Genomic DNA, 13247 nt, shown 5'->3' on the forward strand with positions numbered 1-13247 from the left:
AACTAGCAACAGAACAACAGTCAGAACCCCCAGCCTGCTGCGCTGCTCTGCCCTGCGGACGGACACACTCCCCTTTCATCCCTTAATGTGTTTGGAGAGAGATCGGGAGACAGGAGCCTGCTCCCCAGCCACAGAGGGGCATGTGGGGTGAGAGGGAGCCCAGACCAGCCACAGATTTCAGGACCATAGAATGAAATCCCTACACCATCAGACTGACTTTGGATTCTGGCAGACGAGCAGATGAGAAGAGGCTAGGGCAGCTTGACAAACCCATCTGAACCAAAAGACAACGGGCATGGAGAACGGTCACACCCCCACTCCAGGCACTCCTAAGACAGCTTTGAATCCTCAGCGATGGATCCAGAAGGCAGACCAACATCTCAGCCAGACGTGGCGGCAGCCTGTGTTTTCAGTAGCCAGGCACACTGAGCTCTGCTCCAACAAGCGCACTAAAGATCCTAAGGCTTAGGATAGCCTAGTAGTAGTAGTTTGTGGAAGGTGCTGAACCTTGGAAAAGGCAGACCCTCCTTTGGATCTTAGCTCTGCATATCGCTAGCTGGTGTGATGGACTGGTTCCACGAATCTTTGGGCTTGCTTTCCTTAATGTTAAGAAATCAAGATCAGAGCATGTACTTCTGGTTTGCAGTGAATTCAGTGAGATTAGACAAGTCAGATACCTAGCAGATTTTTGGTAAATATTCTATTCCTTGTCCCTCCAACCTAACCTCCAACTCCTGGATGAGATGCCTGGAGAAGGGCTACCCAGATTCAGCCTTGAAAATCAGTAGTAATGTAGAACTCACCACTGTGCAAAGATGGCCACTCCATTCGGACCGGTCTAGTGGTCAGGATGCTGAAGTAAATAAAAGCCAGCCTCTCCATAATGCCTGGATGCGCCGTCTGCTACCTCCCACCAGCACAATAAGACAGAGGCGGAGGAACCAGCATATGCTCTCCTTCTCCTGTAATAGCAATTGCTGTCGCCATCTGTACCTTCTCCACTCATCCATCACTTCATCCATTGACTCATTCATTCCATGAGTAGCTAACCAGCCTTGCCACTGCGACCAGACACTAAGACGGGAGGCCTGAGTTCTTTCTGAATCGGGAACTCACCACAGACTAGATTCCCAGCCAAGCTTTGTAAACTTGCTGTCTTTAACTCACCAGAGGCCGGGGGAAAGGGATGGGAAAAAATGGACCAGCTTTGGCCGTGCCTCTGGAGGGAAGGCCATGCTCCCAGAGCCTCCAGAGAGGCTATAGGTTGGTCACAGAGGAAGCACAGACCTCAATTTCTGATTCCCAACAGCAACTGAGCCCATGGCACATGCCAAGGAGCTGCTCTTTACTTTGAGATGAACCAGCTCAGCCTTATTTGCAAAGCAGTCCCCAAAGCCTCCACAGGAAGCATAATCTCACCATAAAGAATTCTTATCTTCTCGTGTGACTACTTCTCTCTCTTTTAAGAAATAGTCCGAGTTTGCAGTGAGCAAGCGTCCTCCTCTCTCCCCCGCCTTTACCTGATATTATTTTGGCTTCTGATAATTGCATTAGGTATAGAAACTGACTTTATGATGCTAATAATTATACACGCTTACAAAACAGATGGGTCTGGGATCCGGAGGGGGGAACGTTTATGGACTCGGAAATGAGACGTTTTGTGGGTAGGAAATGGATAGTTATTTCCAGGTTTTATTGCTGTGTTCTGTGGGCTTCTTCTTAAATCTTGTTGATAATACTTTGCCTGAATTGCCTTCCGTGCATTTTGTAGGGCTTAGCTCATCCATCCAGGGTATGCTGGGGAAGTGCCATTAACTAGGACTAGGAGAAGTCAGATACGACATGGGACAAGTCTGTCCACTTGGAAGAAGCACACACCACAAACTTGAGTCTTCCCACCAATGGAAGATGCATGACAGAGGGGCAGCTAATCCTGTACTAAGGCTGGGCAAAAGAGCCCCCAGAATATATGAATCAGAGCAAACCTCAGAAATCATCTGGTCAGCATTTCTCAATCTGGGGTTCCCCAGGCCAGCAGTAGGGAGCCTGGTAAAAGTGCAATCATGGGTCCTACACAGACAACTGTCCTTGATTCCAGGTGACCATTGATGGCTAAAGTTTCCTGAGGTTTCACTGACCTGGGCCTGGGGAGATGACTCAGTCAATAAAGAATTTACCACACAAGCACAAAGTCTTGAGTTTGAATCATCAGCACCCATGTGAAAAGATGTGTGTGGTGAGTGTCCATAGTTCCAATCCTGGTGAGACAGACAGGAAGAACCCTGGAGATTACTAGCTTACTGGCCAGACAGTCTAGCCAAATTGGTGAGCTCCAGGTTCATCGAGAAACCCTGTCTCAAAAAAATCAAGTGGAGAGTAACAGTAAACTCTTACTGACTTCTGGCTTAAACACACACACACAAACACACACACACACACACACACACACACACACACACACACACGAGAGAGAGAGAGAGAGAGAGAGAGAGAGAGAGAGAGAGAGAGAGAGAGAGAGAGACACTGGTCTGAGCTGGTCATGCTGGGGTGTACTTGTATTTACAGTATTTTCTAAGCAGAGGCAAGAGCATCACTTCAAGTTTGTGGGCAGCTTGATTTCCATAGCAAGTTTCAGGCCAACCAAGACTACGTAGTAAGAACTTTCTCAATCCCCTCAAAACAACAAAAATTACCTGTACTAGTTCAATCCCTTCATATGAGAAATGAGTGAACTAAAGCCCAGAGGTGTTAAGTCACCCAGCCAGTGAGTGGACCCCACACTGGCTTTCTCCTCAAAGTATCCTGTCACTCCAGAGTGAGATACGCAACGAAACTGATAAACTCTCAAGCTATAGGGTTCACATAAATGACATGGAGATCTGGAGGAAATGCAGCCCCAGGTTAAGTGGTCATGGCGTGCAGGCCAAGCGCCTGCATGTGTAATAGGGGCTCCTGTCAATGGCTCCACTGGCCCGCCATCAAGAAAGAGCTGCCAGCCAGAGGGCAGGGCCCAGATGCAATGGCCAACTCCCTCACTGTACTCTCCCCTCCTTATCTTGTATGCAGGACAAACCAGCCGTTTCTCTTATCCAAAAGAAGATGGTCTCAGCCCTCCTGGATATTTTCAGGGAACTTCCAAACTATCCCCAACTAAAGAGCACCCGGGGCCTGTGCAGCATCCTAAAACCCCACAAAAGGATCCATATGTGACCTTCTACTGGGGGTGCTCCATCAGGAAGGACAATTTCAAGAGGACGTTAGCCCTACTACATGTTCTGCAGCTTTGTATTAGTAATAAAAATACCCAAGCACGATGTAAACAATGTGGTATACGATTTCATTACAATACAGGTGTATCCAGTCAAGTCATCCATAACAGACCCCTCCCCCTTCCTCAATGTCTCTGAACTCATAAAAAACAACACCCCGACCTTCCCCCAAGGAGATTCTCACTCCCAAGGTCACCAGCACTGCTCCCCAGCATGGATGTTCCTCTCAAACACTCCAATGTCTTCTCAATAAAGAGCTTGCCTGCTGGTCTTCTGTGTCCTTCTATAAATTATTTGACTGACGAGAATAAGAAGCTGTACCAGTGGAACCCGGCCTTCCTGGTTGACCTCTCCTACAATAATCACAGTCTCAAAAGTACTATTCTGGAAAAAGCAGCTGTGGGGTTGGGGGAGCCATTGGGTTTCAGGGGTGGTGTTAGTGCTCGTATGGTGTTTTACACAGTCTTCCGTGAAGCCAGTGTATGAGGTAGTGACTGCACCACCCCCTGGGACGCTCCTCTTCATTGTCGTTAGATCTTGGACCAATGGGTCACAGCCCAGGCAGCGGCTGGCCACCTCTGACCTGTCTGTTTCTCACCCCACAGGCTCCTGCAGCACCTAGAAAAGAGCTGGTTCCACCATCTCTAAAATGCTTTGCAATACACAAGTAATAGGACCTAGAAACAAGGAAATGCACCCCGACCCCCCTTTCTTTCAAAGAACTTCTGGGCTAAAAATACACTATACCATAAGATAAAAATAAAATCCCAAAAGCCATGCTCAGTCTTTCTTGGTGCTGTTTCTCTTTGTTCCTTGGTAGTGAGGTCCCCTGACATTTGGCCTTGATTGCTCTGCATCCTGTTGAGTGTCATTTCTTCATTCAGCAGGACTCTTGGGGTGCTTTGGAAGTAGAATCCTGGGGATACATAGCTCTGGGGTAAACAGATTTTCTCTTCTTTGCCTCCTTTCTTTCTCCTACCATTGGGGGCTTAAGGAGGGCTGCATTCAAACCTGGCCGATACTCCTTCTTGTTGGACATATTCACAGCATTTCTTCTCATTGCTCTTGGCTCACCTGACTAACCAGGTGGCCTTGTTTTGTCCCCTTAATTGGGAACACCCCATCTCCAGCCCCCAAACACACCCATTCATCAGCTGCTAGCAGATTGGGATCAGCCTCTTTCACATCTTGTCCCTCTTGGCATCTCCCTCCCTCCCCCTTCCCTCCCCACCAGGTCCCTCTCATAGACACACATTGATAATGAATAAATCTCTTTCAGAGTAGGGAGTGGGCTGGCGTGTCCATGGGGAAGGCCCCGCAGACACAGGCAGGATGGATGGCTGATGGGAGCCGTGCCGTCGGCTCTAATTAACGTATTGTTCTCTGGGCTCCAGCAGGGTTATGGATGAGCTCCGCAAAGCGGCCCACTTAACCTGAGCATCCCAGTCCCAATCTATTACTTTCTCCACTGGCTTCAGCCTGGTATAAAAAGGTTGAGTGTGGGCAACAAGCCAAGAGAGCTTAATTTGAGGAGTTCCCTAAAGGTACCTGCCCACTTGCTTCTACTGACAGGTTAGCCTATGGGACACCGGGGTTTGTCTCCTCAGTAGGCAAAGAAAATACAACCAAGAGTGCCTGAAAATCTGATCTCAGTCCACGCATACAGAGAGTCAGCTCTGCGGATAGACACAAGAAAGTTACCAGTCGCATGCCAGGGCTGCCTCCTTATGTCGAGTTGAAGCATCATTTGGCCTCAAACCCAAATCTTCCATTTGCATATCACAGAAAGCCTGTGATCATTTATGTGTCTGCATATCTAAGGGTGTAAATTACATGAGACTCAGATCTCCCCCTCAAGAAGTTTGCCATCAAATGAGGTGGTAGGAACTAGTCAAGGATGACCACACAGCAAAGGCCCTTCAAGAGAGAGGCTGTCTGGGCACCCAAAGGTGGTGATATAGGGTTGAAAATGAGCAGGGATTAACCAAGAGATTTTAGAGGTGGCACTGACAGGCAGGCAAGGAGGGCCACCTGGTTATGGGGCTACAAGGATGAAAAAGACATCACCGTGGGAGCATTTGGTGTGTTTTAGGGGAATCGAGGGTGATTTGTCTGGACAGGCAACATGAGCCCTTGGTTCAAAGGAAGACAAGGGCTCTGTTGATGAACCTGGACTTGAGAGCAGGGCATAACTATGGCTTGTTGCGCAGCAGAGCAGTACGGGGGAGATTGTGTGCGTGGCTAAGAAAGAAGGTTAATCTGTCATGGATATGCAGGAAGGGTGTGAAGAGAGACACTTTGTGGTGTTGAGAGACCAATTAGGAAGTAGGCTGAGATGCAGAATGAGCATGGGGCTTCAGTCTCCAAATTCCAGGGGAAAAGATAGAAGAAGCGAATTCCAGGGACTTTAAGTGAGATGCTCCAAGTTACTGTCAATTATAGATGGTTCTCAGCATGAATGCCTCCCGCCTCCCACGTCCCAATCCAGGGGGGATTTGTCCAAGATCATACAACCAGAAATCAATTTCCAGTGTTCCCAAGTTTATGGTTATCAATCCAGATGAGCTACGATGGCTAGAGTTTTCCAGGTGTCCCCCAGAGCCAAGAGGCTGCAAGGATCCCACTCACTCCCGACAACTTCAGCAGCTTACTAAGTTTCATCAGGATATCCCATCCTGATGGTCAGAAGCATGACTTTCTGTCCACCCCACTTCCAATCTTACGGCCGGTGGGGGCCATAGCAGTCTAGTGGAAAGCAGAGAGATTAGAACAAAAGCACACTACTCCCACAGCCTCTTTCCCTCTCAAACTTGGGTGAGCTGCCGAGTATCTCTGTGATGTAAGTATCTCAGTCAGGAGACAGGCCTACCTACTTCATGAGGGGGCAGTGAAGATTTAGAGTGTGCATAACAGAGCACACAGAAGTCAACTAAGTCATGAAACACAATGGTCCCAAGTGTTCATCTTATGCACCCAAAGACTTCTAGACCTAGAACAAGAAGCAGGGGCCAAACTTGGTTGGTAAAGCCTAAGGCTTCACTGTAAACTATAGAACAGGCGACCACAGAGCCTGGAAGGCCACGGCCTGCATCTGAGAATGGGCTCTAGCTGTGTGATGCTGGGTATGGCTCACCGATATCTGCATTCTCCTCTTCTTCCTACACTTTGAAGTAGACTGTATCTCCCAGCCTCCTTGGTCACCACCTACAGCCACATGACTCTATTCTAAGCTGTGCAGTGTGACCATAAATGGTACGTGCCACCTCCAGGTCTTGCCCAGAAAAGCATACCACATAGGATCCTTGCTTACTGTTTTCCATCCGCCTTTCTAATTGAGACGCTCCAAGAACCTGATGGGCAGAACAGCAACAAGACAGAAGCTGCTTGGGTCCCAGACTACTACTACTCCAGTAGAGCATCCTAGCACCCTACCAACTCCCACTGAAGAGGCAAAAGCTGGAGAAACTGTGTTGCCCCATTGAGATCTGGGGATGCTCACAGCATTGGCCTACAGTACACTTAAATCATTCACCTTATTTGAGGTCCATAATCCTCCCCTGTAAGGTTGGCAGCTAATACCTACATCATTTGCACTGTAGGGTGAGTTTAATGATAGAACTTGATTAAAGAAGAAGGGCCCGTTCACGCAAGCAGCCAAGAACTCACTAATGTCAATAATCAGTACCGCCTTGTGCAATCTCTCCCTTGAGTCACATCCTGAGCCCCTCATACACCTCAGGGACTTCCAACATTTGAAGGAAGATGGTAGAGTACATAGAAGGAGGCCACAAGAATTGGCTATTTCCTCCTACTTTCCTTCAGCAAACTGAAAATAAAAATAAAAATAAAAAATTCTGTCACTTCCTGCATCCCCTTGCCTCCATTCCCTGACTCACTATCCACATATACAGACTTTCTTAGCTCTTGGGGTGGACCCAGAGAGGGCACCAAACCTGCTGAAGGGCCACACTCAGTTTAGAGTAAGTCAGCACCCTTTACTCATCTTTTCAGCAAAGAACCACGGAGGGAGGGGGGGAGGTTGTGAAATCCATATTGATGCATTTATTGCAAAAGTCAATAAAAATTTGGACTCCGTAACAACCCCACATCCTCAGGTGTGGGGGAACCATCACTACCAAAAGAGTGTCAGCATCACCTTGAGAGGCACCCCGAAGAAGAACATGCGTGTGTACCTGGGCACATATGAGTGATGATGAGGGTGTGCTTAAGATGTATTAATACATGTGCATGCATCTAAGACGTGGGTATCCCTATATATATATATGTTTGGGTCTCTTTAGAGATGTACACACATATATTTGCATGTGTGTGTGAGGTATGTATGTGTGTATATACATGTGCATGTGATTAAGATGTGTCAGTACACACACACACATGCATGTATCTCAGTGTGTGTGTGTGTATGTGTGTGTGTGTGTGTGTTTGTGATGCACACGCAAGGTTTGGTCTCTTTAGGAGTATAGACATGTATTTGTGTGTTTGTGAGATGTGCATGTGTGTATGTGTGTCTGTGTGGATGTGTTTAAAGCACGTGCATCCATGTATGTTAAAAGGTACATGTTTGTGCTTATATGAATGCATTTAAAGTATATACACATATAGGTAAGTTTGAGTGTTTGAGGAACGTGCGGGTATATGTGTGTGAACCTCACACATGTCTTTGTGCATATGTGCATGTGTGGGTGTGTGGGTACCTTGGGTAGGAGGTGATGGGGGGGGCTGCAGAAATACCTCTAGACAAGACTTTCACATCTCGTTCCATCAAGAGGATGCCCTGGAACTACAGTGGATAGGCAATGTGTTACTCTTAACAATGTTCCCAGACCCCGCCTGAATCTCTATCCTGGAAAATGTGGAGCAGGAACCCTGAAGAAGACACGCTTTTTTCCTGGTAAATAAGTGTTCTGCTGCAGAGTGCAGCAGGCTCTGGGCTCGGCTGCACTTCAGGACCTGTCCCCTCAGCTCACGGGAGGACAATGTATAAGAAAGAACAAGAGAGCCCTCTCAGAACAAAGGCAGCTGGAAGGCCAGGTGGGTGGGGGAGCTGGAGCAGGAGGACTGTGGGCCCTGGGAGGATCTCAATTCTCAGCCCTGCAGGAGGCCAGGGAGAAGTGCTGGCAGCCTGGTGGGCCTGCCAGGTTAGGAAGGAGCCCCTGACACAGGGGTTTGCACAGGCGCACAAATGAAAGAAAATCAGAGGAGATGAAACCATACAAATTTCGGGTAATAGAAAGAGAGGAAAGAGATGTGTGTGTGGCCTGGGTCTCAGCTCAGAAAGGTCGGTTCCAAGAAGACGCTGGCCAACTTTATATTACTTTTCAGAAAGCCAGTGAGCTGAAAAATAACTCTCACCTTTTTTTTCTATTATTATTCGTATCTTCAGAGTTTCTTCTTCACATTGTTTTCTGCATCTCGCTTGTTCATTTCTCCCCAGCCTGATTTCATTTGGAGATTTGGCCTGGAGCCTGGAGGGGAAGAAGGTCCTTCTAAGAATGCATTTATTTTGAATCCTCAGCCGCGGCTGTTGCTTCTGCCCAGTCAGAGGGTTGGAAGCAGACGGCAGGGAAGGAAGGGGCTGCGACTCGAGTTAGGGAAGGATGAAGATGGACAAGTCACAGGAACCTGTGTGCCCTTCATGGTAAACATATACATGTATTTGTGCATGTGTGTTTGTACAAGCCTGAAGGTTCATGAGAGAGCATACACACGACACAGCACGTCAGTAGGAGTGTGCCTTATTAGCATTACAGATGTGTGTGAGAGGCGCCTCCAGTTGTACATTGTTGTGTGACATGTGAGGGGGCACACACACATACATGTGTGGGTGCTGGCGTGGGCCTGCCCTCCCCTGTGCAGGTGGAAGGGACGTGGGGTGGCTCTCTCTCCTCGGTCTCACTTGAGTCTACAATGGCAGTGACTGACTCCTTCACCTTTTGCCAAGCTCGGTGAGGCGCAGATGTTGTTTGAACCAGGGAAAATGTCAGCCCCCAGGAGGAGCCCAGCTTTAACTTACAGCAAGCCCCTAGGAAGCATGGCAGTGTATTCTGGGTATTGTGCTTCGGGTCCATTTGCATTTGTTCTTTCCAGTAACTAAGGGCTGGTGGGTGGTGTGAAGAAGGGGGCACACTTCTCAGTGCCCACAGCTCCTCCCAGCTTTCCTCGAGCCCCTGGTGAGCCTGGCACCAAAGGATGCCACAGAAGGAGGGGGGGGGGGGGAGAACCCTAATCAGCCTTGCCCTTACCACCACAGCAACCTAGACTTGCTCTTCCTGGCCTGAAGTACCATCTTCTTGGTTCTAGGTGGGAGACCTCATACTGTAGGGGGCAGAAGCTGGGTATACTGTTCACTGTGGCCCAGAATAGGCAGAGCTGGGTTCTGACCATAGCCCTCAAGACTATCTATCCTATAAACAGTGACAGAGGCCGAGCTTTGCTACCAGCAGAGTGAAAGGTACAGGTGTCCTTCCCCCTCAAAAGTAGCTGCCTTCACTAAGTCCCTAAATTGTGAGCTCTGTGTGACATTCAACTCCTTACTAGGGGGACCTCAATGAGCTGTGCAGGAAGACTGTATGTAAAAGAAAACTGGGCTCCCAAGGCCCCATCACCCCGGAAGTACGGTTCATTAAAAACACCATACTATTTAAGCAGCTGGCAAGATTTTGGCCAGCTACTTACTTGGGGGCACAAAGTCAATAAGTAGAAAAATCAAATTCACATTTGGTCAGGGGTTCTGCCATCATGGAGGCCACTGCTATGCAGAGCTGGCTTCTAGACTGGACAAGCTAGAAGACAGAGTGTCCAGAGAGAGAAAGAACACCTTAAACTTGTATTCCCCCAGCTCTCCAGAAGACCCAGGCCCAGGACATTCACAGAAAATGTGGAGTCACAGGCTTGTCAGCTGCAAGAAGCCCACAAAGTGGCTTCCTAGTCTATTTCTCAACTGTGACCAATCTGTAACTGTGGAGTGCCACGGGATGTGAAGGTGGGTGTGACAAGGAGATGCTGAGTGACCACGCTGAAGTCACCTGAACTCAGCATCTACAAGACGGTGACATGAATGGGAGCATAACTTTCAGGGCTGGTGATGTTTGAACACAATGATGGACGTTGGCCAGGCTCAAGTGGTAGATCTTCTGCTTCAGTGGCCAGAGTAGCCTATAGGTGGGCTCGGCTAAGATCACCTGTTTTCTTAGTCCTGGAGCCAATGCCCTCACCACCACAGGAAACCAAAAGGTCAAGCCACAGAAGAGAATCCACTGAGCCAGGACCCCAGGCTGAGAAAACTCTAGTGTGGGTTCAGTGGGTTCTGCTCATCCCACCCACTGCACTAAGAAGGCCATGGTCAGCCCTAGAGAAGGTCTCAGCAAGAGGACAGCCAAAAACACCGCCTTTTCCTTAGTACCCTGGCTTCTACCTCCCCAGATGAGAGTTCCCCCCGCTTTGCAGCTTCGCCAATGCTCACGCACAATAGTAAGGGCAAGGTTAGACCTGTTCTGGGAGATGCATCCTCATGTCAGAACATGTTAAGGCACTTGGGTTGCCGTGGCAATGAACTTGATTTCCTAGGGTGAGATTGGACCGTTCCTCTCTGTGTGAACTAGTGGCAGTGGCCCCTCTCTCCAAGGGATGTTAAGGAACTGGGATGAGGTAATTGATGAATTCATATGACCTCTGTAGCCTAATTAGTCTAAAATGAACATAATAGCCCTAGCTGTGTGACCTTGTGCAAATTACTTAAACCTTCTGTGTCTCCACTTCCTTATCTAGAAAATGAGACTAATAATAGTATCTACCTCATAGGGTTAAAAGGGGGATTAAGTGGGATTAACGGAGGATTATGCAAGTTAATATTTATAAGGCACTTAAAACAGTACCTGCTACACGATCAGTGTTCTGTAACTTACAATTATATCCTCGGTGGGATTATTTTTGTTAGCACAGCTCAGAGAGCTGCTAGTCCATTTCACAGATGAGGAAGCTGAGGTGAAAGAGATTGAGCCATGGGTCGGAGACTTGCACCTGAGACTTCCTGACCACATGTGAGGTTTCACGGCCAAGAGTGGTGGCTTTGGTGGCTTTTCCTCTGCAGAGACTGCTTAGGAGGACTCTGGATTCCCTCTGTAGTCAGGTTTTATCTGGGGAGAGGGGCAGGAGGAGGTGGCGGGCGGGCAGAGGAGGAAGGACAGAGACTTCTGCTTCTCCCAGACGAGAGAGCAGGCTGGGGGAAGGGATGGCTTGGCATGGCTTGAGCTCCAAGGTTCTCCAAACATTTTGAGATCAGCAGTCCTCCTATGAGTCTCTGTCTCCAGCCACCTCCACACACCCTGTCACAATCACACACCCTTACATGCGTGGACACACCACACACACACACACACACACACACACACACACACACACACACACAGAAGAAATGATCAAGCACTGAATATCCTCCCAGCTACTTTATACAGCAAATAATTGAACTGTACCCTTGTGGTCTCGGTGAAGAGTTTCATCCATATTCATGCCTCTCGTTTCCTGTGGAAACAACATGCCACACACCCCAGCTCAACCACAAGCTGGAAATCTCAAGCACTAACTCAGCGGGCTCTGGGTCCCCATCCTCCATCAGGGGAGAGGAGATCTAGACGGTGGGTAACCAGCACAGAGGCTGGCAGAGGCTGGCAGTCCTGGGCGCTTTCCTGACTTTTTCCCCTTCTGCCTTGTCTTCTCTACTTCCTTCTCTGCTCCCACCACTCTCCTGCAGGGCCTCCCCAGGCTCTCCGCATCCTTCCCTGCCCTGCCTTCCAGGCCTCCTTCTCCATCCAGCACTGGAAAGTTCCCGTCTGCACTGGGAGTTTCAGTTTCCGGCCCAGCTATAATGGGGGGGGGGGGGCAGGGAGGGGGAGCCATGCTGCAGTCAGGAGCTTGGAAGCTGTTTTGGAGTGTGCGTGTCTGTGAATACCAAGCGCGTTAATAGGTTAAAGTAAATCTAAAGTAACATTTGAAAGCACAGAGATGAAAGCAGATCACAGGCCAAAGATCAAACAATCCAGAGCCACTTCTAAGCCTTTTACAGCTGGAGGTTATTAGCATTTGAGAGTGAAGAGCATTAGAGGGAGACAGGGGGGAAAAGTTGGAAGGAATTTTTGTTGTGGAGATAAAAACTGAAAGAGTGACAGTGGAAAGGGAGAACTAGAAAGAGCCTGCCTGCCTCGTTTTCAAAACTACACCGAGAAGACAGCGGTGTGTGTGTGTGTGGGGGGGGAGCCCTGTATTTTTAGCTCCTCAGCCAGCAGCATCAGGGCTTGATGCTGGGCCTTGAGGCCTCCAGGCTGTTCTGTCTCTCTCTCTCTCTCTCTCTCTCTCTCTCTCTCTCTCTCTCTCTCTCTCTCTCTCTCTCTCTTCCCCCTCCTTCCTTTTCCACCCTTTTCTCCCTCCCCACTCACTCCTCCCCCTTCTCCCTCCCACTCATTGCCCTCCCCACTCCCTCCCCCAGACTTCTAGAATAGAGATATCTGGTTCCCTTCCCCTCCAGGCATGAGACAGAAGGCCCTGCTCTAGGTGGGGAGTGGACAAGCGCGCGTGCGTGCGTGCGTGCGTGCGTGCGTGCGTGCGTGCGTGCGTGCGTGTTTCTGCCATCACAGTATGACCAAGCCTATCTGCCAACCCTGCTTGCCTCCACACTTCCAATTTAGTCAGCACCTATTGCCTAAGCTGCTAGTGTGTGTCAGGCACTACGGGCACTCTGCTAGGTGCTGAGAAAGCTGAGGACGTAAGCTGGTGAGGGTCTGGCTGTGGGGCTGTGCTAGGTTAGGGGGGAAGGCAGACGTTAAACCCACAGACTTCGGGTTAGATGCGGGAGGTCGATCACGATCGGTTACCACAGTTCCCTCCTGAAACCACACTAATGGGAGACTCAAATCGGCAAAATCCCACAAGGGGAAAGGAAGTGGAGACTACAGGAATGGGAAG

The sequence above is a fragment of the Peromyscus leucopus genome, chromosome 7 (assembly GCF_004664715.2).
Source record: "Peromyscus leucopus breed LL Stock chromosome 7, UCI_PerLeu_2.1, whole genome shotgun sequence".
Taxonomy (NCBI): Eukaryota; Metazoa; Chordata; class Mammalia; order Rodentia; family Cricetidae; genus Peromyscus; species Peromyscus leucopus.